At 37.0% G+C, this 26,164-nt stretch overlaps 1 protein-coding gene and 1 long non-coding RNA gene across 9 annotated transcripts in view; one reads left to right on the top strand and one right to left on the bottom strand.

Annotated features, from left to right (window-relative positions):
• Positions 1-26,164, bottom strand: part of JAK2 (Janus kinase 2) — an 87,829-nt gene that overhangs the window by 54,851 nt on the left and 6,814 nt on the right. The window contains exon 1 of one of the 7 annotated variants that reach the window (XM_002195400.7): positions 2,899-3,039. The exons of the other annotated variants lie outside the window; for them this stretch is intronic. The gene's annotated coding sequence lies outside the window, so the exon portion shown is untranslated. Of the gene's footprint in view, positions 1-2,898; positions 3,040-26,164 lie in introns of those variants that run through there. 7 annotated transcript variants of the gene reach the window in all.
• LOC115490951 (uncharacterized) lies at positions 1,046-23,520 on the top strand. Of its 2 annotated transcripts, XR_012052971.1 has the most exons (3): positions 1,046-2,256; positions 4,732-4,785; positions 22,275-23,520. It is a non-coding gene; the product is annotated as an uncharacterized lncRNA (long non-coding RNA). The 2 variants fall into 2 exon arrangements; XR_012052970.1 differs by lacking the exon at positions 22,275-23,520 and having other exon boundaries at positions 4,732-5,039.

Genomic DNA, 26,164 nt, shown 5'->3' with positions numbered 1-26,164 from the left:
GAAAACAAAAAAAGTATTTTTCTATTAAAAGGCATTTTTGTTAAAAATACTGTTATGGGGAAAAACCCCTCAACAACCTCTAGAGAATATATAAGATAGTTACAGCCTCACTCACAAGTTAAAAAAAAATACTGAAGTGCAAACAAAAGCAAAAATTACAACAGCAGCAAAGTAGTCTGTGAAATTACTTCATTTTCTTAAATGTTGCAAGATTGAGACAGTGGGGAGGGGATGCTGGAAACTGACACTTTTGAAGCTGGCTACCTATTCTTTCCCAAAGGCAATTCCTGCTGTCATCATTGAAGAGCAATTTGTGAAAACATGAACCAGCACTTTTCTCTACAGTACTGCAAGGCCAAAGAATAACATCAACAGCTGCAAAACAGATGTTGTTTTACAGATGCTGTCAAGAACCACACAGGCTACTGCTAAGCTATCAGAAGTCATACACGTTTCATGCTGCAGTCTGTGAGCGCTGAAAGAGTGGCATGGCAGGCACCAGCTGTATCACAATGGAAAAGGTTTCAAACCAGTTACTCTTCTCCCAGCCTTCTGCGGCAGGCAGGGATTTCCCAGATACATTCCGGTTTTAGCAGCTTAACTGTGGAATAGATAGAACAGAGAACTGCCAAGATCCACCACCTGCAATAGTCTGGTACTTATGAAAGATGTAAGACTTTGGCGAAGTTCTTTATCCTCTCCCACTACAAACGCACTCGGGAGTTCTGAGTCTATAAAAATATTATCTTCTAAGCAAATACCAACACAATAGTTTAAACAAGTAGAGTTATTTACTGGTAGAAATTAAAAAGTTCTCTTCCTCGCAGAAGAAAAAGCATTTCTCACAGCAAACATTTCTGTGAGGAAAACGAGTCATAACTCTTTCCAATTGCCATTGGCTATTAGTATAAATTGCCCTACTTGCATTTGTTCAGGAAGCTTTTTCCAAGACCTGGATTTTAAAAAGTTAAACTCTTTTGGACTTCCTTCTGAATTCTGTCATCTCCATTTTCTTGCACTCTTATCTCACTTCCCCAGTCTGGCAACTTCCCTCCTCAGAGCTTAGTAAAACTAAGTAACTGTCATATGTGTTTACATTACATGCTGAGCTCAAAAAGGCTGAAGAGCCAGAATTTTCCTGAGAACCAGAAGCAGAAGATTATGTAGCAGGGGAAAGGGCAGTGACATCACTAAGTCTCCTCTAGGCAAGTAGGAGGTAAACAGAAAGAGGAAGAGCCATTCTAAAGGCAAGAATTGTCAAAACAATGTTTAAAAATATGCTTTCACCTTCACGGTTTATTTTGTGGCTCTTCTCTTTCAACAGAGATTGCATTTAGTAACATAAAAAAGAGACAAAATAAAAAAAAAAAAAAGAGGGGAATGAATGATCCTGATTCCTGCCCAAGAATCAGAACATCTTAAGAAAAAAATCTGTTACTCAAATCTCAAAGACCGTTTAATGAAATTTGCAGTCACTTAAGTGAGACATAATTCCACAGAACAGTATCACCAACTTCTTCATTCTATCATTCTAGGTGAAATGGTGCCTCCAGTTTCAACTCCAGAATATCCCAATTGAAACTACTACTCTTTGCCAAACTTCTAAATATCTACCCTTAGAGATTAAAAGTATATTTTTACACTCTGCCATACACACTAAAGTACCATGGAGAATATAATAATCATAACCCCAACCAGCTCTTCTGCCTACAAAAAGAGAAACCACAAGAAGATACACTATGCTCTACACAGTGTGATGTTTGTAAGATGTCACTCCTGCTTCTCCTAATTTCATAGGTAATTTGGCTTCTTTCCCTCCCAGTTTTCATCACCCAACCAAAGCAAAGGGTAACGTGGTCTTGGACAAAAAAACCTGCAATAATAGGCTGAATGATAAAACATTTATTACCTTGATTCCTGTAACATTTTTTTTCTAGGAAAAATATGGGAGAAAACAAATCTAGTAAATCTGAGACAGAGACATCAAAAAAGTGAAAACATCTGGATGAAGAGACTACTCCTATGCCAGCTACACTATCTGAACAGAATCTGGAAACACATGCTTCAACAAATTAGCTCTTTGCAGAAATAACTGTCAGCATGTAAACAGAATAACAGTTAAGTCAGAGTGAATCAGCAAACTCTTCCAAACAGCCAAGAGCAATAGATGTCAGTGTCCCCTCTGGACTCTCCAGAAATGCTTTCTTCAGCCCACCCTGCTTTTTCAGCTTCAGTTAAGAAACTGCACTTCAAAAGGTCAGATCTAATGCAAATTTCACTGTACAAATTCCCTCCCCAAGATGCGGGGGTTTCTAGGGGATTTTGGTGTCATTGCCCTCCTTCCTCCTTGTCTTTGGAAAAGTGCCTAAAATCTTGTAAAGGAAACCAAGCTAGCTCTTTACAGTGACACATCAGTTACAGGAACCCAGGACACCAATACTATCTGCAACCCTGCCTTAAAAAACACCCTCTCCCCCAGAAAACCAAGCAAACAAACAAACAAAACCCCCCAAAGATCCTCCCAAAAATCCAGCCAGAGAAAAAACCCGCAACACTTCTCTCCCTGCTCTCCAACTTAGATCCCATGCAGTTTCAACAAGGCTATGACTAGGTACTTTCATAAACCCTTAGAGAGTCAGGGCCTGGTCACATAAAATGAGACAACATAACAAAGACCATCTGAGACACACCAGCAACAATCTAAGATATTAAAGCAACTGCCACAGAAATATTTCCAATAAAATAATTTTTGTAGAAGTTTGATTAAATAGTGAAGTCAAGACTATGTAAATGCATTCACAAGCCTATCAAATAATGATTCAGATTGCTGTATCAATATATAAATATTTATATCAATATATAAATACTGTAATTATATAGAAAGATATTATAACATACAAATACTGCAGCTTCTTGTTACTCTTTAGGAGAAGAGCTGAAGTATTTTTGCAAAAGAATACATTCTTTTTTTAAATCCTATGTAAATGCTTCATATTGCTGAATACTTTATGACAGCGATGTTGATGCTTTATCTTTACAATTCAGGAAAATGTACTTGCTTGATAGTTTATTTAATGTTTCCTTAAACACCAATGGCCTGTGAGTTCTCCACTTGTTCCCTATCTGAAACACCAGACAGCTTTTGCAAAGATACTGCACTACATGCTTTGCCAAGATCATGTTATCTCTATAAACGCAGATTGTCTGAAAAAAATGCAGGCCAGAAAACCCAGGGCTCTGAAAGTAAACAAAGGTTTTTCATAAAATATACCATTAGCAGAGATTCTGCAGAAGTCTAATAGAAGTGACAAGGAGAAAGAACCATTAAGTTAAGAAAAACATTTTCACAATGTAACATCTGTTTTCTCTTGAACTTTTAAAAAAAAGAACACACTGGTGCTTCCCCAAACACTGCAGAAGAGTCAAATTATCATCCTGTATATCCAGTATTTACAGAACTCTGTTTTGAGTATGATTAAGCATTCAATTCTACACTTCACTTTCAAAGAGAAAGAAAATATTCCAACTGCCTATATTCACACTGACTTCCTCCCAAGCTCTGAAACAAGAATGATACTTTTCTTTATGATTTTTGAAATTATATCCTGAAACACCATAAAAAAATTGCAGAATGCAAGACCATGAAAATTGTGCCCCAACAGACTAAAAAGATCTAGCAGACCACCTGACAGACTGAAAAAATACAAAAACATAAGGGAAAAACAAGGAACTGTTTACATTAGATATACAATAGCTTTAGAATAAACACCTGTTTTTTCTCTCAGAAACAGAAGTATCAAACTGTTTCTTCATTCTATCATTCTAGGTGAAATGGTGCCTCCAGTTTCAACTCCAGAATATCCCAATTGATATTGGCACAAGAAGTATCAAACTACTGAAAAAACAGTTAAGAACGAAGTAGATTCTGTATTTCCTAATTTTAAAACATGAAGAGTAGATGCACTGTTACAAAATAGGTTACTGAACTTGATGAGGGAGGAAGAAAGCCCAAAACTGGTTTATGATATATAGAAGATTAGACAGGAAGATACAGTGTTCTTTTCTGGATTTTAAAATATGCTGTTACAGATTGTGCTATTATCAGTTCCTTTATGACAAGGCATTATAAAAGAAAGATTAACCATTTTATAACACAATACTTAACAAGAGGTTAAGTTGTTGATAAAGATGTTACATTTCAAAATTCCCACTAAACAATTATTAAACTCCTCCTAAAATTCTTTCTGATGACACAAAACTAGGAAGACAAAAAAAACTGAAAACACTCAGATCTCTCAGTACATAAGTCAAACTCCAATATAAGTTTTGCCTCTGAGCCCTGAAGTCTAGGGCTTTCACCCACATTTCAATGTCCTTAGCATTGTGGAAACTCACCCAAACATTCTGCAGATGTATGTACTCAGAAACATGAACCAAGGCACCTCAGCTCTCCCTGCAGGTTCCCACTCCAACTCAGCAATCATACTGTTCTAATCTTGTCCAAAAGCGTTATTTTCCCACCCACTCATGGATAGGAAATTTGAATCTACCTAAGGTGGTATGTTCAAAATCTAAGATACTCCATTCTCTAAATTACAGAAGAACTCTTTCCTAGATCATCTCAGACTTACAAGCCACTCGTTTTTTACAGAACTTTTTAGTATATTTGGCATAGTTATTTGCAGCTTCACATCAGCTCTGATGAAATAAGAATTTCATATCTCTCCACAGGTTTTAAAACCAGCTGTTGCACAGAAGCATGGACCCCAAGAACCATTCCCCAAGGTAAAGCAGAGTGACTGATGCAAAGTTGACAAAAGCAACCTGTGACCATGATGCAATGAAAAATCCAGCTAGGCCCCCCAAAAATGCCTGTAAAAGATGCTGCAGACTCTTTGACACTTTTTACTTCATTGAATCCAAATAATTAGATAAACTGGAGCTAAGTCTAGAATACAAGTTCAACACAGCTTATTACAGCCAAGTTTGTTCATGATTTGCAAATTATAATAAATTCTTACTTCAATACTGAGTAAGAATCGTCTCCATCTGAATTAGTTGCTCTAAGAGGTAAAGTTTTGTACATACATTTACAAGACAAATTGCTGAAGCCCACTGAAGAGAACTCCAAGTTTAAAACCAACCAATGATCTCTCCTCTCTTTATGCATGCTTTGAGCTCCTGAAGATATTCCTAAACAAAGTACAAATCAATAAATGCTAGTAGTTCTTAGATCTGCTAAATATAAGATCCAATTAGCAAACAAAAGACAATTAAAAATACTAGGCAGGAATTAATAATGTCAGAGTAGACCACTTCTGACCAGGCATTCCAGCACTTATAAATGGACATCCCCCTCCCCTCTATGGCCCTTCAGAGTTTGCCACAACTACCACTAACCAGTCTTTTAAATATTTTTTTTTTCCTTTAATTGATACTTAGTAAGGACTTTGATTACTAGTAGGTGCAATAGTCCACCCACATCTAGGCCCAAACTACACATAACAATATTTGTCTACCAATCCACCATATAAGAAGTGAATTAAGTTTCATGTAATTAAAGTAAATACAGTCACAAGGCACTACATCCCCTTGACTGGCACACAGAGAAAAAGAAAATATAAAAAACCCCCAGCCAAATAACAGAAGAAGTCAGACCAAGTCCTTAATTTTTTAGATTCCTGATAGCACTCTTTAATATCAAATTTGGTTAAAAACAAACCCCCACAATGTGGCTCTGCTACAAAAGAGAACATGCTTTATCAGTGACAAACTTAGCATCAGTGTCACCAGAATCCTTCCCCTATTCTAGACAATTTCTAAGCATCTGAACAACTCTGTAACAACGCATAACAATCCTAATATTTTCAGTTTCCACTGCAGTTTAATACTAGGATGCTTTACATAAGACATTGTCACTTCTCCTACTTTCTGAATCTAATGCAAAGGTCTAAATAATTCCCCTAGGCTTACACTGTAAACCACTGGTAAACCAGATATAAACAAAATTCTTTGTTTCATGAAATGTGTAAGAGAAAACAAACCATTGCAAAGAAAGCTTTATCTCATTCTTTTCATATAAGGTAAATAGTTGAAAAATCTCTTAATTGCTGGAACATTGCAAAAAAAATCTATTTTAAATTTCAACTCTTATCAACTTTCCCCACACTGCTCCTCATGTTTCATTTTTCAGTTTTCGTATATATATATTTTAAAGAAAACCACAGGGAGAGGAAAGAGAAAAACTCTTCTGAACACACAGAGTTCAACACAAAGAGCATGAATATGGAAGAAACCAAGGAAACAAAAGCACTGAGGGAAAGACATAAATGCAATATGTAACACCTCTCAAAGTAACACAGCACAATGATTCTGCACAGTGTTTATTAATTCCATTCTCAATTCCCCTTTAGAGTTAAGAAAAGATATATAACTAGGTAACAGACGTGACACTACTGTGAACAACTCTATCAAAAGCTGTAGGTGTATACTGTTCAGTAGGTCATAGGTGACCAAGATATTCCTCATGCCTACAACAGAAAAAAAATTCTTAGCAACTATGATTCTGCTCCACTCTAAATGTCATTACTATGTAGGATGTAATGCCCTCTACATTATTTCAAGCAGTAAATAAAACAAACTCACAAAAACACACTCTTGTTATTCTTCCATGTGCACTCAGGAATGGTAAGTTTTCATTTACCAGATGCTTCCCCTTTCCACCTCCTTGAAAACTGTTCACAAAGATCCCCATTTAACACTTGGCCTAACTAGCACAAGCACTGTGTGTCACCACAACCACATCGAGGATAGTGTGTAGGCTGGGATAGGTTCTGCCCATCACTTAAGACAGTCAGAATCGCAAGAAGGGTCTGGCGGGTTGACCTTGGCTGGAGGCCAGGTGCCCACTAAGCCACTCTACCACTCCCCTTTTCAGCTGGACATGCGAGAAAAAAGATGGAAAACAACTCAAAGGTTGAGATAAGGCAGTGTAGTAAAGCAAAAGCGAAAGTTCATGCACACATAAGCAAAGACAAAAAACCCTATTCTTCGCTTCCCATCAGCAAGCAATGTTCAGCCACCTCCCATGAAGCAGGGCTGCAATACATGTCACAGTTGCTCTGGAAGGCAAACGCTGTAAATAACCAGTACTCTCCCTTCCTCCTCCTTTCCTTAGCTTTTATAACTGAGCTGATGTGGTGTGGAATATCCCTTTGGTCAGTTTGGGTCAGCTGCCCTGGTTATGTCCTCTGCTAAGATTTGCCCAACCCCAGGCTGCTATGTGGAATGATGGAGAGACAGCAGTGATGCTGCGCAGAGCTGCTCAGCAGCAGCCAAAACACTGCTGTGTCACCAGCACCTTTGTAGGTACCAATGCAAAGCACAGCACTGTGTGGGAAAATGAACTCCATCTCAGCCAGACCCAATACAAAGAGGTGCAGCAGGGGTTATGGCAGTTGAATGACTCTTGTACTTGACAAAGGATTTTAGAAACCTAGCATCTAAAATCAAAATAATGTAAGAAGTGGTTTTTGAGCTTCTTTCTTCCAGACAAAGGCTTTTATGGACAGTAAGACAGGGTAATGGAAGGATGCCTTCTCTGATGAAGGATCCTATCTCATCTGCTACGGAAACTTACTAAAACCAAATTATCTCCCTCTCAGACTATGTCCTGTTAAGCAGTGTAAGCACAGCAGCTGAGTCACACTGAAGATTTGATGTCATTTTATGTGTTGTACATGATCTCCACCAGAAAGAAAAAAAAGAGTGGGCAATAGGTAAAACAAGCAAGTCCCTGAGGGAAAAAATGAGAGTGAACTGAGACGGAAAGGCCAGTATGACCTGTGTTAGAAACTGACACAGCACAACATCAGATTTTCCAGAAAAATCTGAGTACCCCTTACTCTAAAACCTGGAGGTTGCTTGAATAGTCTGCAAGTTTAGAATACATTACTAGGTCAAAAGTACAGATTAGTATGCCAAGTCTGAGCCCAACCTTCTCTCAAAAGCAGCTGCTTCTCCTCTTTCCCTATCCCCACTCCCCCTCTCAACTAAGCTTTTCTCATAATGAGGAATTTTCCTCTCCTCTCTCACCTACAGTTGGGTACAAAACCATGTTCCAATTTTAGCTGAAATAACCTCAGTGATTTAGCACTTACTCCACTTCCTTTAGAACTAATTAAAGATTAATTTAACTTGTTTAAAACTAATTAAAAGTTCATGATTCAAAGGCAGGCATAACCATAAGGTGAAATCAATGCTTGTGCACAAGCAGATGAAAAAAAACAGGAGGTTGGAGCCTGTTTCATCTTGGTAGGCATAGGAAAAGAGTAACTATGAACATGACCAAACATCTGGCTACCATTTGATTCCTAGAAAAATCCATAAAGAGGAAGAAAATAAAGGCATCCTGCAAAAATTAAGTTCTTCCAGAGCATTATGTTTTAAACTTTGGAAACAACTGAACACAAATAAAAACCTGGGAAAAAGTTCCAACTACTCATGAGAAGCAAGTATCTTCTCATGGATTCTCTCCTCTGCTGGGAGGCAGTGACAGATATCAGAAGAGAGGTATACTCCATGACCAGAAGATTAAGTAAAAGCATGAGTCTCAGTTCAGGTGGAAGATGAAAATAGCACAGAGTCACATGTTGAAAAGCAAGAAAACCAAGAAAAGCACAGATATTTCTCCCACTTAATCTCCTGCATTTCTACCTCATTGTCTGCTTCTACCTCTAAGTACAAAAGAGTACTTAGGACTCTTCCAGTATCCTCCTATCTCTGGCAAATATGGTCTCTCCTCATCAGGTCCCAGACTGGTCCAACTAAACCAATTCTATGTCACTCCCCATCAAGGACACTCCTTTTCCAGGTTTTGTTGGTTCTGTTGAGTATGCCCAGCACTGTCAGTCTAACAAATCAGATACTGCAAAGCATACGGTACAGAACACTTCCCATTACTAAGGTTAAGAAATTCATTGACTTCTCATTCACATAGTGTCCAAATAACAGCTTCGTATGAGGAAAAATAAGAAGCAGGAATAGCTGAATTTAAAAATATACCACAGGTATATTTTATTTTTCAGTGCATTCTGTTGCCCTCCCTACCCCCACAATACTTCTTCAGTCACTCACAAAGCAGCATTTACTTATTCTCTCAATGGGTTGGAAAAAGGTGATGGAGGAGGAGATCACATTGCTGAGTGTCAGGGGGTGGTGATTAGGAACTTTAAGCTGAACATTTCAATCATTATTCCCTCTTTAAACATGGGAAGGAAATGTCAGAGGTAGCCCATGCCTTTGAGCACTACAACTGCAGCCTTCAAGCATATTAAAAGTGCCACCCTCTTACTGCTGACATCTTCAGGCGCTTTTTTTTTAATGAAGGTAGAACAAATGAAACCTACAAAAATCATATTTTAAACTGACACAAAATTAAAGGAAGCAGGATAAATACCTTAATGGAGGAAAAAAAAAAAAAAAGACTACAGGAGTTAATGTGGGAAAGAAAATAAAAAGGAGGTTTAAGGAGTCTTAAGGAGTCTTGAGCAAGACCAAGTTAAAACAGATGTTCAAATCACTGTTGTAATTTTCCCATTGTGGGGTAAGAAAAAACACCAGTAGAAGTGACTGCTTTTTATTAATGAACTTCAGCTACCATGGCACAAGAGGCCATGTACCAGCTGGACCAGGGCACTCATTGTTCCCTGTATTTGGCACTGGTGAAGCCACACCTTGAATCCTGTGGTCAGTACTGGCCCGCTTATGACAAGGACATTGAGGTGCTGGAGCATGTCCAGAGAAGGGCAAAGGAACTGGTGAAGGGTCTGGAGCATAAATTCTTGTAGGGAGCAGCTGAGGGAGCTCAGATTGTTCAGCCTGGGGAAAAGGAGGCTCAGGGGTGACCTTACCAGTCTCTATAGCTGCTATGAGAAAGGAGGTTGTTGCAAGGCATTATTCAGGCCCTCTCCCAAGTAACAAGTGACAGAACAAAGAGAAATGACTCAGGTTGTGCAGAGAGAGGTTCAGGCTGGATATAATGAAAAAAAATTCTTCACTGAAAGAGTGGTTAAGCATTGGAATAGGCTGCTCAGGAAATGGTGGATTCACCATCCCTGGAGGAGCTCCAAGGAGTAGACACAGCACTTTAGACTATGGTTTTAGTGAGCATGATGGTGTTCAGTCAAAGGCTGGACTTACCTTGGAGGTATTTTCCCACCTTTATGATTCTATGTCTCTACAGCATGCTTTGCATGCTCCTAATGACAAAGTCAGTCTCAACTACTGTTTAGTCTCAACTACTGGCAAATGTTACCTGTTGCAGAGCCAACTAGCCTTACTGAAAGAAACCAGAACAGTAAATACTTGTAACAACACAATCCTCCAAAGAACAAAGCAGCTCTAATCCTGTGGTTCCAGCTGGATACCCCCTAATCTGTCACTCTCAAACGGAATGGAGAGAGAACAAAGTAGCTATGTTATTTCCTTACCACCTGGAATATACAATGAATGAAATAAATAACTATAATGAATGAAATAAATAACTGTAAACGTCTGGCTTTCTCACAAGTACATACAAAATCAAATTGAAGGAGTAGTTCTGTATAGTCCACAAACTCACAGGTATGGATTTCACACCTGTTCAAATTTTTCTTGGGGAGTCTGTGCAAACATCTTGCTTAGATAAACCAGTTTTGCTTCCTCCTGTAAGGAAAGCACATAGTTTTTCTACAGAGCTTTTAAAACACCCAGCCTAACAGGGTGGTGAAGACACTTCAGCAAGTTGTCCCAGCTTTTATAATACTGGCTTATAAAATCCATGTTGCCAACTTCTTCTCTAGTAAAAAAAGATCACTACCATGATTTTCAATGCCCTAAGGAAGCACTGCCGGTCTTGAAGGATAGTCAGCTCCCAACAGCTTCTGAAGTAGTTTGTCATTTCCTTGTGCCTTGTTACAGCTTTCACCCCAACTTACTTTGCTTTTGTAATATGAGTCTGAAGGCTGTGCAGCCATACAGAAGTCGAAGAGGTCAAAGCACAGACTGCAGAGAAACAAACCTATATGTTCAGAAGCACTAAAAGGAAGAGCAACACAATTAGCTGATTCTCACCTCTCAATACCAAGTTAATATTGGTCTTTCTACAGCGTGATTTCTCAGTCATCCTGTTAATTTAGGTTTGAAAAGGGCAGTATTACATCAAACACACAACAAACCCTCCCACAATGTGCATATGGGATGTTAGAGCAGGTTTCATCTATTCAGCCATCAAAATTAATTAAACACACTTGCAGTATATCTCCTTCCCTCAGCTCTTTTACATACAATTATGACCACATATATGATGGATTTATGGGAAATTAGAGACAGGTCTGCCTTTAAGATAGTTCTCTTTTTTTCTGTTTTTTAAAATAATTCAAATTAAAGATAACTGGTTTTCTTTCTTCTTTCTAGTACTTGCCTATATTGCAGAAGTTTTCCTTGTAAATAGCACACAGTTCTACAACTGGTAAAGTATTTGCTTTGTGATCAGGATCACAGCAAGAAACAGTTTATCACAAATGATTTTGTGATTATTAAATTTCCATAGACTACCAACATGATGAGTTTGAAAAATTTAATTTCCCTTTAGCACCAGTATGCGACAAATTTCTTATCGACTACTGCCCAGATTCAACTGTCTACTGAACAGGAAAAGAAACTGACAGAACGAAGCCTACCAAGTTCCTCCTTACTACTACTTGATACTTCCTTGGATTTTGCTTGCAGTGGTTGCTTGAAGCCCAGTGCCCACTGAAGACATATCACAATACAACAACTTTCAACAAAACTTCTACAGACTGATATTCTTTACTAGCATAGACAGTATGAGAAAAAATAATTAGTGCTTAAGGTCATATAATTTTCAAGTATGTGAAAATTTCAACTTGGCAACAAAGCTAATAAACATGGGCCATATTCTTTTGGACAGACAGGCATCTTGTTACATACATTTTGCGCTACAGCCTTTGCCTGACTGCATTCCTTTCCTCCTTTGTTGAACACTCAGAACAGGGAAATTTCTTGATTCAAAAACTGAATTCCTAACTACATGCTTTCTTCACCATTCCCTGGTCTTTAATGTCTCCTGATCCTAGTGTTCTGAGATGCTACTGTTACTTCTACAATGAAGGTGTACCAGTAAGTATTTCTGGAACACCTATATCCCACTGTAAGTACAGAACAGTGAAAAAGAAAGCTTAATTCTTCACACTCACTAGTTATGAAACATTTCTTTCTTAGTCTACGCATTCGGTTTCTTTCAGCTACATGAAGTACTCCTTCCTTCTTTTCCTTAAAGTGCTATCTAAAAAATTGTGACACCTCTAAATCCAACCCCAGTTTTGAAATATCTCTAGGGAATTTAGCAAAAGCAATTACGGTTATTTTACTTATTTATTAAAATATATTTACAGCCACTTTGGAGTGGACATGACTTAATGCATACAAAGCTAATTAGATGTGCTTAGTCATCTTTTTCTTTTCTAAACATCTGTTGTGGTAAAGGAATGGTACTCCTCATTTCAGTGCTCCCACTTGTACTCTCCCAAACCAACACCACCTGCTTGATCTTCCCTTCCTACTCTGGCAGGATAAAGTTGAGAACTGGAGGCACAAAAGGTGATAACCACAGGTTGAGATAAGAACAAGTTACTGGAAACAGCAATGAGATAACAAAACAAATAGTAGCAGCAACAGATGTCCTACCTGGATACAAGGATTAATTTCTTTACTGTGCAGGTGACTGTGCACTGGAACAGATTGTCCAGAAAAGCTGTGGAGTATTCCCTACTGGAGATATCCAAGAACTGTCCGGACACAATCCTATGCGCCATGTGCTCCGCAATGGCCTTGCTTGAGCAGAGGTTGGACCAGATGACCAACTGCAGACCCTTACAACTTTTAACATTCTTTGAGTCTGTGTCTCTTCTTAGCTACTGTCATTGTTTACTGCATTGTATGACTAATTTTCAGACTAATTTTCAACTGCCCATGAGACAATTCTGTTACTTGTAATTTTTCACTACCTAAACTACAACTGGCAGTTGGATCTTTTAAGTTAAATCTCTCTCAGTACATGTTTTCCAGGCCATTTGTTGGTTCACTTGTTTCAGAACAGGCATACAGGATGAGACCAAAGGCACATCTAGTTCTAGTTCTAGTGGCAGCCAAGAGTAAGTGCCCAGAAAAGACCCTAGGAGCAGAACAAGCCCACAACAGTACTTTCCCTGGATAGTTTCATAGTGATCCAAGATTCACAAATATTTTAAGCCAAGATGAATTTAAATAAAACACCTGAAAACAACCACCTTCCTCTCTACAACCACCTGAAAGGAGGTTATAGTGAGCTGCAGTTTAGTATCTTCTTCCAGGTAATAAGTGACAGGACAAGCCTTAAGCTGTACGTGGGGAGATTTAGATTGGATATTGGGAAAAATTTCTTCATTGAAAGAGTAGTCAGGCATTGGAACAGGTTGCCTATGGAGGTGGTGGAATCACCGTCCCTGAAAGAGTTCAAAAGGCATATGATGTGGCACATAGGGATATCATTTCGTGTAGAACATAGTGTAGGTTAACAGTTGGACTCAATCTCAGAGATCTTTTCCAGTCTTAGCAATTGTATGACTGTGAAAAATTATACAACTGCTTGTCCCTTCAGATATGAAAAGCATCAGACCATAAGATATTAAGGTCCTAAAATTAAGTCAAAAATTCTGACAGACAAGACATAAAATGACAAATCCATACTAAAATAACTAGGTAAACAGGGTAAGAAAGGAAAAGAAAGAATGCAGACCATTTTGCTCCCAGGAAAGACACAGATTACAGCAGCAAAATTAGGCAGGACTACAAATCCATTTGGCAAGGAGGATGACTCACATTTGGAATACATCAGAATTACCTAAGTTAATTATCTAGAGATCTTTAAAGGACTTGAGGAGGAAGGCAACTGACCGTCTCCAGTGAAGCCTCCTGACCCTTAAGTAGGAAAAGACAGGCATACACTAAAGGAAAAATCCTGGCAGTGCTTTTATTGAGGCACAACTGAATATACAGGCTGACCAGCAGAGAGAGCTGCATGAATTGGAAAGCCTGCATCTCAAATGGGGCACCAGCCAACACAGACCTTCCAGAACAGCAGCAGGGGCAGCATTTAATTAACAATGTAAGATATAAGGTGTGCAGATGTGGTACACACACAAATTGACAGACCACAAGAGAACTGAACCCACATAAACACATTAGTTCAATTCTCATACAAAAGTGCTAGGCCTCCTGGAAGCACATGAGAAGAACGCAGTTATGAAAAGTTTCAAAAAAATTCTTATATGAGAGTGGCACTTCAAAAAACATCAACACAATCTGGACTACTGAAATCAACACAACTTACACTACTACTTGAGCTGCTGGCAAAACTGTGGAGGTGGGGGAGGCAAGTGTTAACAGTACTGCAAATTCAAATGTAATCTTTTGAATACATGAGGGATCAGCATGTAAATTATGAAGTCCAAAGAAACATCACTTCAATTCTCAACTTTCTGATTAACTCTTCTTTCAGTACATAAACAGATACATTTAACCATTTAAACCCCATTAAAAACCAGAGAAACTGTGAAAGATACCTATTCTAGAAACATGCCAAAGAAATAAAAGTTCAGTGAACCAAGGGCATTTACTTGAAAATTCACCTGTATGAGAGCTACGATCAGAGCTTAACAAGCAGCTCAACCAACTTTGAATGCCTGCAAAACCAGTCACACTGATATTCTAACATCACCAAAACCTAATATTATGTATTTTTATGTATAATCGTGTATATTATGTATCTATTATATAATCAGTGCAGTCTAGTTTTTGAGTACAGTCGTTTCACCTTAGCTTGAATCTGTGAAATTCTGGAAAGCTAAAGTCTTATTCTCCCTTTCACCTGGTATTCCTAATTGCTCCCTATTTGATTAGCAGATGTCTTTGTACTGGGACAACATTCAGTAAACCGGTTTCAGTTAGTACTATTCAAAAGCTTTCAGCATTTTCTGAAGTTTTCTGCATTTTTTCCCACTCCAAAAACACAGGATTGCTAGCACAGATGCAGAGACATGTATAGGAACATTCTCCACTCTAACTGCCATACACTGACTTGGAAACATATCCTACTTGAAACTGTACCACAGTAAATCAAAGTTTCTCTACATCTGCAGAAAAACCAGCAGAGTTAAAAAAAAAAAAAGTTGATTTGTAGCTTGAAACTTCTATTTTCTTAGAAAGATACTCAAGGAAAGTCTGAAAAGGTTTCATACAGAAAAAAGCCATGAGCATACTTTCTATTTAGTGAAGCGTTTAATTTAACCACAAATATCTATACAGGTTCCTTAGACATCTCCATGGATTTAGACTGAATATCCCTTGCATTCCACCTTCAGAAACAAGAAAATACCCACACATTAGAAAGGTTGTTAGACACACTAATTAGAATCTCAAAGTAATAACCAAAAAGGAATCAAAACCAAGCAATACTATTTACCCTAGAGTTATGATTATTCATACAGGTGCAATTTAAGTAAAAATTTTCTTCGGTGTGAAACAATACACTGTTTTTATACAGCAACAAAACTGAAAGTCACAATTATTATATGTGAAAGTGAAAAAATAAAATAATAGTAATAGTAATAGTAATAATAATGCATTAATATAGTTGGAAGGGATATAATATAGTTAATATAGTTATGGTGGCCATTTGGCCTGTTATCCCTCCTCAAAGTAGGGCCAAATTATACCAGGCTCAAAGCCTATAGCAAAATTTATAACATGTTCAGAGGTGGGTTTTTCACAACCTCTCTGAACGGTTTGTTCCAGAGCTTGACTGTCTTCCTGAAAAAGATTTCCTTAATACCCAACAAAAATTTCCCATGCTCCTTGTGTTTGTTTTCTCTCATGTAAACACCCTGTACCTTCAAGAAAAAGTCCAACTGCATATTTTTCATAGCCTCCTATCAGGTAGCTGAAGGCAACAAACCGATGTCTCCTAGACTTCTCCAAATGAAAATACACAAAGCCCTCAGCCTACAGTACATCTTGTACTCCAGCTGTATGCATCTTTGGTGGTACTTCACTGATCTTTTCCAGCATGCCAATGTTGGAATGATCTAATATTAAGAAGCTTTGAACTGGAATGCACAATCAGACAAAATTAGATAGAAGCCTTTCAAATAGAAGTTTCTTTTAAAAGACACACATTTTGATGGTATCAGTGTTAGGTTAGATAGTCAAGAAAAATTTTTTCCCAGGCTACGCCTGAGAAATAATTGAGCATGCCCTGAGTAGTAATCACAGTAACTCCTCCTATAGTGAGATCTGAATTGAATATAAATTTTCAATGTAATTGAGCAGAAAACACATTTTATAAGCACTACCTATATCTAAGGAGCAGATTATGTGTTCTTTATACATACACACATACAATAAACATTAGGCACATTCAATTTTACTTGTATACTTCAAATATATAAAAGATGTGGGTGGAGACCTTACATACAACCTGGCTGAAATCCAAAATAGAAGCAGGGTTTTATAGTTTCTGCATTTATTTAGGATTATTCTAAGCCTATCTAGACAACAAATTACAAACATAAAAATACTTAACAACTGCGAAAATTCAGGACTCCATCAAAGAATAAAGCTAGCATTCATAAATACTTGCCATCTCTGTTAAAGCTGTACATATTTAATAAAAATCACTAAACTTGCTGAAAGAACTTCTAACTTGCAAAAGTCAGCAAAACAATTGCAAGATCTGCATATGAAAGATGGAACAGTAATCCAAAATTCTATTTCTATATAGGAACTTTGCTGTGTAACAAAAACAAACACGAAGTAGGTGATTCAATTTAAAGTTTCTCTGAGCTAACATGATTTTTTTTCCAAGCTAGAAAAAACTTTAAAATGAGAGAACCCCTTTCCTCAAACTTCAAGGACATTTCATAATACTCTACAGTAGACTTTGCTAGACTACATTAAATAAACTAACATTTTACTCCAGGCAGCATCAATTACCAACAAACTCAATCTGTAAATGGGGGGGAAAAACCTACATGCAGATTGATTCCTGGAAATAAACAGCTTTTTTCTGGGTTCTGCATAAAGCCAGAAAAGGACTTGGGTTTTTTTTTTTTTTTTTGCCTTTCTTTAAAACTGAGATACACTGTGGCATGATTACATCAACCAGCAAGCAATGTCAATTAGACAAAAAAAATTCAGAGAACCCATTTTAGCATGGAAAAGATGTTACTAATTGCAAAATGTTTGGAGATTAAAGGTTTTTCTTCCCTTGCAACTACAGTAAAGTATGTCTCTGTAACCCAGTCTGCCAATGAATGCAAGCAAGGACTATAACCTCTTTCATGCATTGCCTGCCCTCCAGACCCTAGTCCTCTGTTATCTTTACATGTTTCAAGTGGAAACAGATACTGGACTTTTCCCATACTTCTTCTCAATATTTAGCTTACATTGCAAGAGAGTCTGGGACACAGAAGCTTGTTAAACTTAGACAAAGAAATTCAAGATTTTAACAATAAACAGGACCTGCTACTCAGAAATATTGTCAAAAAACAAATCCAGTGAGTGCTAAATGGTGGTGGCCTCCAAAATGCTCCGTCTGATATTTTATCTAGAACAATGACCTTTTAGTAGCCTACTGACCTCAGCAATAACTCAGAAATCAATCCAAATAAAAAGATAATACACATAAAACCTGCTTTGATTTATTAAGCAACCATCTGCATCACATATTACTCAAATTTGTATTACGTCCACATACCTCAAAATGAAAATTGTTTAATTCAAATTAATTCAAATAAATTTTGCTGATTTCACAAGGCTTTGACTGAGAGCTCAAGAAGGGAAACAGTATTTGAATCCTCATTGAAAAAAAAGTAAGAACTCAAACAAGTTGTGGCTCAGTAAGATTAGCGGGTCTAACATGCTTGGTTGTTGACTTGCTTTATGCATATTAATCTAATGTAAATTTCATCTCGAATCCCAAAAGATCAGAAACCAGGTTTCTAGTGATAATAGTGAATCTTTTGCATATAGGTGTCTGGCTATTTTTAAATACAGAAAAATGAAAAAAACCAAACAGATGGAGATCCTCTTTAAAAGCACTTCAAAACACTTCCTTAAAACCCACTTCAATGGCTGTAAGCACATTTCAAGTTATGACTATTCTTTTATTCTTAGTATTTTAGGGACCTTATTTTATAGTAAATGCAATCAAATAACAGCCTCCTTGCTTTGATGAAACCCACCTATATGTTGTAACAGTATTTCTTCAAATTACTTCAAGTACTGTGACAACACTGAGTAACTAGGCGCAATGATGCTGTCAGTTTAATTCCCACCCCTTCTCACTGCAGCAGAAGTACTAGAAATAAAACAGTGACAAATAAAAACCTACCAGCATTCTTCACCTATGGTATTCAACTTCAGTAAATTCAGCTGTCCTTTAACTCAGTCAAAAGAGGATCACTGTAGCACAGAAAACCCCATCTCATGGAGCCCTTCAAGAATGTGTCTGCCAGGCCTTTAACATGGAAGGGAGTGTCATTACTCCAAACTTAATCCCGCTGTCACCTCAGTGTTTTCTGCTCAAGGGCCTCAATCCTCCTGTTTGTAGGAGGTGTTGGTAAGAGTGACAGCAAGCTTTCATATACCTTCTCATCTCAGCCTTGCCAAACCCATTCCTATTAATGCTGTCTACCTCACCACATTAGCACTTCTATTCTATAACCAAACAAACACAGCAACACTTGTATGGTTGTCTTCCTTTCCACTCTGCTTCTGTGTGTTTGTGACTAACCGATAGATTGGGTAGGGAACTTTGGCCAATTCAGTAATACAGGAGGTACCAGCTAGGCAGCCAAAGGCTTCACGCACCGGGTCCCACATCCTAGTGAATGGACATGTTATTGAAACAAGGGTGTTTCTCACCGTGACCCAAACCAGATTAAATATCATTACATCGTATTCCTTTCATGAATCCAAAGCAGTCCCATATACAGTCCAACTGCCTTCCTAGAGCTGGAGTTGCTCTCTAATCAGTCCTTTCTGTACTGCCTTTGTTCAGCTACCGAGGGCCCCCTTTACTGGCCCTTCACTTCACAAGCTTTTTCAATGCAGTAGCTTGACTTGGGCAAGTGCTTAAATATTTTTCCCCTTACCACATAAATATAAATGTATTGCTTGTACTGGTCCTGCAAAACCTCTAAATACTTCTCAAGCTAAGCCTTTAGCCCAGCAAAACTGTAATTATGCTGGCAGCTAAATTCCCTTGCATTTTTTTTTTTCTGGTTTTGTTCCTCCCTTCCTCTCTCTGCCCTGAAAAAGACAAAAGGAAAAAAAAAGGAGGAGAAAAAGAAACTTGCTTTTCTTCCTTCCACTTTACTCTATATCCCTCTCCCTGTATTTTGTAAAAGTTCCCTGCTTTAAGTTCCTTTTCCTTTGTTTATTCAGAGCATTCCCTATTTCCTATTTCCCTCTTCCTTTCCTAGCAGCTGGGCTCCTCAAAGGAACTGGTTCTGCCCCTTTGAGAGGTTTGGGTTTTTTTTCCTTTTGGTAGAAGACAAAAGAGCCAGCTCTCCCCTGTATTTAATTTTTTTATCACTCAAGAGCATACAAGTTGCTTTTGGAGTTGATAACCTTCCGTGTCTTCTTGTGTAACGGCTCTCAAGTCAGTAATTTTAAATAATCCATTGCAAGTAAAAATTATCAATTATCTGCAAACAGGCAACACTCCAAGAGTGTCTTCTAGTGGGGAAACAAGTTAAAAATTTATATCAACCCTAGAATATACAAGGAAATATATCTAGAAAAATATTCTAGAAAAGTAATTTTCATGTAATCACTAGAGGTTGTATAGCCACAAAGACTGCCAATCTTTTCTTTCTTCTGCACTGCAAATTACTTCATTTCTACCTGGGATGAAGTTTAGATTACCAATTTCATTAGTTCCAGCACTATTAGTGAGCTAAAAATTACATAAGGGTTTTTTTTTTTTCATCTTCTGTTTTTTTTGTGTGAAAGAAACACACTATTGCATATGTCAGCTGATGTGTTGCAGTTATTGAGTCTAGCTATCATGCATCTGTCCCAAATAAATGGTTTAGTTATCACAGTAGTCTTGACAGTAAACATGATGTTCTTAAATCAACCAGGATTTTCAGGTTACAAGGACAAAAATTAAGACACACAAATTACCAAACTGACACTCACATAGCCTGTGTAATCCACAGCTGACTTGCCTTTTTTTTCATTACTTGTATACACAATTTAACACTTTAAGTACGGCTGTAAGCATATAATGAGATTTGCTAAAGCCAGATTCGGTGTGAACTAGTCCAACAGTAGCATTTTTATGATCTACTTGCTGAACACCAAGAGAACTTTTCAAGTCTTTCAAAACTAGCGGAAACAGCAGCATTAGGCATAATACATTTAAAAGGTTCTATCACACTGGGGAAACACATGAAATTCTAATAATTACCTAGAAGTGACTCCAATAGTCTATGAAATAGAAGCACATCATAATTTAAAATTATGATAAAACAGAATTACTGATGTTATGTACATACGCAATGACACCCTATTAAATATTCCCTCTCATAAAAAGAACAGAATTGTATAACATATTACAAGTAAACATTGTATTTACAGCACTATAGTTATGAGTATGTCATTGTTTCAGTAACAAACAATATAACAAACAGTTATATTATGTAGCAATTCACCCAGTAAATAAGTGCTGTGATCCCATATTTTAATTATTACTTCAAAAGGGCCTCATTCATTACAAAGATTAAAAAAAAAAAAAACAACTTTTAAATGAAAGTATGTAGGAACAAACAGGAAATGAGAGACCACAACCTGTAATTGCAAAACCAATCCTGCACATGATCTGTGTCAGTAGATGGAGGCGTCATAAATAAAAGGTTTATTAAGCTGCTACTTTATTCCATCACATGGCCTAAAAAATGAAAGGATGATGTTAGAGCTCTAGATTTACAGTATGTATTTAGAAATACATACTTCTGCTTATTCCCCTGCCAAGAAACTATAAAGGTACTGGTGAAAAAGTAGTAAGGATGTGTGCATGTACATGTAAGATACAGTATTTTCTGAAAATATTAACACTAGTTCAGAGAAAATTTTAGTTTAAATTATGAAATCTTTAATGCTCACATACAGCCACAGTGTCTGACCCTCAACTATGGTGAATCAGAACTAAGCAAAACACTTGCAGATAATATGAAGGCCTGCTTCAAACACTTCCAGATGATCAATCCTTTTCTAGATCAATTGTCTATACTGAGGTTATAAAAGAACGTTCCCAAAGTCTTACCACAAAGGATCTCCCCACTATCAACTTCAGAAGCCTCACTGAAATTTGACATTACACAGTACTTTCCAACAGTTACTACTGCTGGAATAGTTAAACATGTATAGTAGCAGTTAAAGCTAACAAGACACACAAGGTTTTGCACCCATCTCTATTTACATACAGAACCTACTCATCTACCCACACCTTCACAGAACATACAGTTCACTTCTGTGACACTTCACAAAGAAGCAAGGACGCTTGTAACTTAACAATCACTCGATACTCCTAGTTGGAAAGGACCTACAGGGATCACTGAGCCCAAGTCTTAAGTGAATGGCCAGTATGGGGACTGAACCCACAAGCTCCACAATATTAGCATCATGCTCTAACCAACTGAACTAATTTTAGGGTTTCTTGCACCTTCTTAATTACCTGTCATCTGTATTTTCTTTCCCTTGTTTGTAATACATTTTGATTTCCTATTATTATCCTTGTATTCACATTACACATCAGTTCTCATCTACTACCAAGCAACCTGCCAGTTTCAGTTTTCCTACCAGACAAAATACCAATACTTTTCCTTCCTCATACATTAAAAAAAATCTAATCAAAATACCACGCCCTTACCCACTGAGGCTAATAGAACTTAGTCTTTTCACCATCTATTTTTCACAAGCAATTTGTTTTTCCACTAACAAATTAAAACTAATTTCTTCAGCAACAGTTCTCCTCCAATTGCAAATCAGTTTTCCAGCCCCAAAAAGATAATATTAATATAGCTTAGCCCAGCCTGCAAATCTAATCATATTTAATGTGCTGTAAAGTGCTTTTAGGTTGTCTAATTTTCTTCCCATTTTCTTTCCAGAGGCACTCAAAACTTGACTGTGGAGTCTGCTAAAGTAAATCTGAGGACATCAGATCCAGAAAGACAAAAGGCTGTTTCAGCAATGTAAACTGAAAGACAAAATACCTGGCTAGATTTGGGCCATGAAGTTTGATTCCAAGTAGGTCAGACACTGACTACTGTCAAGATCAGAAAGCAATCTTAAAACCTACTTGATTCAGAGCAGAACAGCCAATGACTGTTTTATTAATAGGACCAGAGGAAGAAATGTAAGAAAGCAACAAAGCCTCAACGTATCAAGGAGAGATGTGGCTGAACATGAGAGAAAAGTTCTGAAAAAGAAGAGTAAAGAGATAGTAAGAAGGTAATGAACAGACAGGCATCTGGAAGAATGATGAGATGAAGTTGTTTACATTCTTGCTCTCTCCTTACTTTAAAGTCATATTATTTCCAGAGTCCTACTGCAATCTTGCTTCTGTCTGTAAATTCACCTCATGCTGCACTGCTCTGAGAAAGGAATGCAGAAGTATTTTTGCTGTTGTGATAAAAAAGAAAAATCCCTTTTCTTACAACACTAGAAATATAACCATTTAGAAACAGAAAGGTTATATATGCTTATGACCATATATATATATTTATATATATATATATAAAAAATTATATCCCAGTGTCTTTGACTAGGACTGTCTCTTATTTGTAAGTTCAAAATAGTTATCTTGTGTGTGGTGCAGTTGCAGTATAATTCATATTAGAAAGTTCAAATTAACAATTTAAACAAACTTTTTTTTACCACCACTTGCTGTGCAAGTTTAGCAAATGAGTCTTCACTCCTGTTTAACCTTGTTGCTGTATCTTGTATGTTTTAGCCAGGAAGGCTTTAATATTTTCTTCACTTAGTTTATCCTTTTTCTCCTGTAAATGTCATCGGTACCAATGATATACCACCTTAATTCCCTGACAGCAAGAGAATGTGCAGCAGTTTTGTTTGCTTAGTTTCTTCTTCTAAAGGCTCAGTGAGTAACTGGAAATTATGTCTAGATAGGAAGGATACTGTACCAAACAACAGGTAATTATTCTAGAATCACTGAAATGTATTATAAAGAACTGCTAGGTGACAAATTAGATTTTCTTAGTAAGCAAAATATTGTTTCAACCGGTAATACCATAGTGACAATTCCTGCATGTTTACTGCCTCCGAACATATACCTTTTCCTAATAGGGGAAGAATTAATGTTATTTTGCTTAACAACGAGCTTTCTTAAAATTTCTTCTTTCCCCTTAATATTTAATAATCAAGAAAGCAGCCTAATAATTTAGGTCATTATAATAAGAAGAGAGTCAGGAACACGAACTTTAAAAAGCAATAGAAACTAAAAAGAAGTAGAAACAAGGCAAGTACTTTAACATTATGTATATATTTAGCTCCACAAGCACAAGAGCACACCTTAGTAAGAAATGGAAGAATTTTAGGCACAAATAATATTACCAGCACAAGTTCTTACTAAACAAATTTAGAGGTAATTAAATGATGCAAAAAAAATGGCACACTGATCCACAACGTATTTGTGTTTCTTAAGGGAAGAAACCTGCATTCCACAATTAACTTTATTAGTATGCAATGAGATCACAAAAAAATTGTTAAGAAAGGCAAATATTAAAACTTTAGTTGTACACTTGCACTCAGGAATCCAGCTTGATGAAAGACCCAAACTGCACTGGCACACCCTTGTAACCAGTTCTAGAAGACATTCATTCTAGCAAAACAGAACACATTGATCTCAATGGGTTGAAGTTTAATGACCTGACAAAAAAGACTCCAAAAGTTCCAGCTGGTTCAACAGCCCATGAATCTTAGAAACTCAAAGAGAAAATTAAAAAAAAAACCAACCAAGCAAACCAAAGCCAAAAAAAAAAACCCAACCAAAAAAAAAAAACCAAAACAAAGCATTAAAAAATCCAAAACAAAGTAAAACCACCAAAAACCCACAAACTCCCAATATAACAATATAAATACATGTGTTATCTTCATGTCATGCATAATTAAGTACTCAGCAATCTAACGGCCAAGCAAATATATTTATTCAAATTAAAAATATTGCCTTTAAGTTATGACTGAAATTAAAGAGAACATTTAATATAAAACATTCATGTAGCACATTTACTTTTTAAACTGTAGTTCCACATGCTTAATCACTCAAGGAGCCAAACAGTTCTCTGCACTAATGTTTTTAATTAAACAAGACACATTATGGTGCATTTTCATGTAAGAAGAGATGGAATTTAATGAGGTCAATCTAGACTTTGAATTTTAATTTATTACATTATGCCAAAAAGCACATTGACTATAGTTTTCAAATACAGTAATTTTAACTTACTGTTTGAAATGTAACAAAAACATAGCAAACTGTCGAAAAAACTACAAGTGACATTATTAAATACAATATTTATAAAGAAAGGTTATATAACAAATAAATGTATCAAAATATACTATATTTTTCAAACTATGCAGTTCAATAAAGAATGAAAACTCAGTCAATTGCATGAGCTGAGCAGCCTGTTTCTGGTCACAGTATCCTTCAAGAATTTAAACCAATCATTGTTCATCATTATATGGTTATTTTTACACAAACTGGGGGGAAGAATATATTCCTAGTCTGCTTGTTGGAAAGTATCTGGCCACCTACTGTCCTAGCCTTTATTTAGAAATCTGCCAATATTCAGATTTTAGCTGAATTTAAAATTCTGAATCTAGGTCCTATTCCACTGTCCTAACATAGAAAAAAAAAAAAAAAACACTGGCAAACATTGTAAGAAGAAAAGAGTCAGGAACATGAACTTTAAAAAGCAATAGAAACCAAAACCAAACAGGAACAAGTTCACATCAGAGGCATCCAACAGCTGGAGGCCGTAGCACAGACTCTATGAGGACAGATTAAGAAGCAGGGTCTGTTCCACCTGGATGAGACTGGGGGAGTCTAACAGCAGTCCCCTGTACCAAAATGGAAGGTATTCAGAAGATGGAACCAAGTTGTTGTTCTCCATCCACAGGACAACAGGAGCAAGTTGAAACACAAAGTGTTCAGAGAGGCTATAAAGAGAATGTTTGACATCCAGACGATGGCCCACTGGTCGATGTGTTATCGCCATCCTTGGAAATTTTTACAATCTGCTTGGATACATCTTTCATACCTGTTATGACCTCCTTACTGACCCTGCTTTTTCCAGAATTTTGAAACAGAAACCGAGGTCCCACTTCACTAAGTTATTTTGTGGTTCTATACATACAACATCTGTCTTTACCTAAAAGTTACATTATTTGACTAAATTTAGACTTCAGCAGAACTGTAACTATAACATCCAAACAGTTTTCTTTAAAACAAACAATAATTTAAGGAAATCCTTTTCATATCTATTTGCTGCCTTTCCACTGAAAATCAAGGATGATATGCTCCTGTTTTCATTCAGTGTGCCCCCTGGGCATGAAAGGGGACCATCACTTTTCCTGGCTTCACAGACATTTTACCCATTAACTGCATGGTAAAGGGCACTCAAGGTGACTTCCCTTTAGGTATTCTCACTTACAGACACTTATGTTACATTGCATCAACTCAAAACAACACTGAGTTTTTTACCCAAGACATACTACAGATGTTGGAGAGGGAGCAAAGTAGTTTGACACACTTGCATAAAGTACCAAGTACCCTACATGCTGTTCAAAACTAATGCTTTTTCACTATTTGCAGAAATGGTTTCAAAAAATCTAAATATAAAGCTGCTCAAAAGCCTTTCATAAAATTTGGTTGAGCAGTCCACAAGACTACTGCAAGGATAAGAAACCAGACAGTCAATGCCTTCTAGCATATTATGGCACAGTTAATGTGCTGTAATATCAAGTCATGACAAACTTCAAA

Source organism: Taeniopygia guttata, chromosome Z (assembly GCF_048771995.1).
Source record: "Taeniopygia guttata chromosome Z, bTaeGut7.mat, whole genome shotgun sequence".
Lineage (NCBI taxonomy): Eukaryota > Metazoa > Chordata > Aves > Passeriformes > Estrildidae > Taeniopygia > Taeniopygia guttata.
The sequence above is the reverse complement of the archived record's forward strand: the minus strand, read 5'-3'. Positions and strand labels throughout refer to the sequence as shown.